The 2,099-nt window shown below is 36.9% G+C and overlaps 1 protein-coding gene across 2 annotated transcripts in view; it reads left to right on the top strand.

Moving 5' to 3' along the window:
- Nucleotides 1-2,099, top strand: part of TSPAN17 (tetraspanin 17) — a 52,588-nt gene that overhangs the window by 19,816 nt on the left and 30,673 nt on the right. The window lies entirely within an intron of this gene.

Here is a 2,099-nt window from a genome sequence, read left to right as displayed (position 1 = left end):
TAAAGTTATCGACAGCATCATTATCAGGAATAATAATGATTTCTAAACCTTGTGTGCCAAAGCAGATTGAGGTGAAAAATAGAAGAGAGGAGAAGGGAATAAAATTGGGAAAGTGGCAGAGTTCTTCCAACTCTATGATTCTATGAGAGTCTGCTCTGAGGTTATTTAAATGACAATCGATCCTTTCAGGACAATTTGTGGTATTGACTCTTTAGTGGAAGATAGGAAAGAACAAGTACACTCTGTGGTGGCTGCTGCTCTCTCCAGTTGTTTGTTGTTGTTGTTGTTTTGTGCTTCCAAGTCATATTTGACTTATGGCGACCTAAAGACAACCCTATCATAGTGTTTTTTCAGCAAGTTTCTTCAGATGGGGTTTACCATTGCTGTCCTCTGAGGCTGAGAGAATGTGACGTGCCCAAGGTCACCCAGTGGATTTTTAATGTTCTTACAGACCTTTAAAAGCAAAACAAAATAAAATAGTAAGTAAAAGGAGAACTAATGAGAATTTGGGAACCATTTGCCCCATTATAATTTTGAATGTTCCCTGGCCTCCAATTTCTAAAATAATCATATGCTTAAACAGTTTTTTTTTTTTAAGTGAATCATATACAGTACGTACTTATACAGGCATTTCCAAGACACACAAAAGGAAGTTGCTAAATTCTAGAGAAAGCAGCCTACTTTCTGTCTGTTGGCATTTCCCTGTAGTGTCTCTTGAGGGATCATCTGGCACAGGGAGAACAAATAAATCCACATTTACCCCTGCTTGGTGAGGGCATCCTGCCCTCATCAGAAACAAATATCTGAGATCTGCTGATTGACTCTGGAGAACATGGTTAGGGACAAATTTGGGGATATGGCAGCGCAGGCCTCCCAGATGGCTTGCTTAGTGCCTTAGAAATTCATTTAAACTGAAGGAGCCTCCCTTAGCCATCAAAAGAAAGAAGAGTCAGACTATGAGCAGATATATGCCTGCAAACACCAGCCAGCTCAGCAACTCATGTCCAAAACACACAGCAGAAGTAATCCGGTTTAATACCACTTTGACTACCCTGGCTCAGCTAGGGAGTCCTGGGAATTGTAGCTTATTTGGGCACCAGAGGTCTCTGACAGAGAAGGCTAAATGTCTCACAAAACTACAGTTCCCTGAATTCCCTAGCATTGAGTCAGGGCAGTTAAAGCGGTGTCAAACTGGATTATTTCTGCAGTGTGTTTTGCACAGAGTAAGTGAATTCGCTTGGGAAAAGGAGAAAATAATTAATGTGCCCTTCCCCAATCATCATCATCATCATCATCATCATCATCATCATCATCATCTCCTGATTCCAGGTTTACGTGATTTAGTACATGAACATGTGAGGCTGCCTGATTCCAAATTAGACCATTTATTCATCTAGTCAAGTATTGTTGCATGGCCATCATGTCAGAACAGAGGTCTTCCCTATTTGTCTAAGTACTTGAGATCTTTAGGATTGACCCTGATATTTTTATAGTATTTATTTTATTATTTATTTTATATGCTGCCTTTCTCCCAAGTTGGAACCAAGGTGGTTAAGAAAAGATGCTTAAAAACAACAATAAAACAGTACAATTTTAAAACACAATTAAAACACCACGTTATTATAACAAGTAAAAAATGTAAGATCCTTACATATTACATATAAAACCATTAAAAACATACCCAAGTATGTGTACTGTTTTCATAACAAAAATCACATCCATACTTAGCTGTTTTGTGTCTCCTTTGTTAAACTTACTGTTTTGCATTGTTTGAAAATCTTTAATAAAAAATACAAAACAACAACTGCAGCAGCAAATTAAACAGTTGACATGTTGCTCCCCTTAATCTGCCTCATGAAACAGTTACTTCATGCTACCTCATTATATATTGTTTATACAGGGAGTCCTGGGGCCCATTTGGAACCAGAACTATTATTATAATAAAGATTTGTTATTGTTAGCTACTAGAATTTTATTAAAGGTTTACCATACATTAAAAAAACAAACTTACCCACGCAAACACCCCTATAAGAAGCTTCCCTGGGTGCTAATAATAATAATAATAATAATAATAATAATAATAATAATAATAATAATAA

The sequence above is a fragment of the Sceloporus undulatus genome, chromosome 2, assembly GCF_019175285.1.
Source record: "Sceloporus undulatus isolate JIND9_A2432 ecotype Alabama chromosome 2, SceUnd_v1.1, whole genome shotgun sequence".
Classification (NCBI taxonomy): Eukaryota; Metazoa; Chordata; class Lepidosauria; order Squamata; family Phrynosomatidae; genus Sceloporus; species Sceloporus undulatus.
This window is presented reverse-complemented; position numbering and strand designations above follow the sequence as displayed.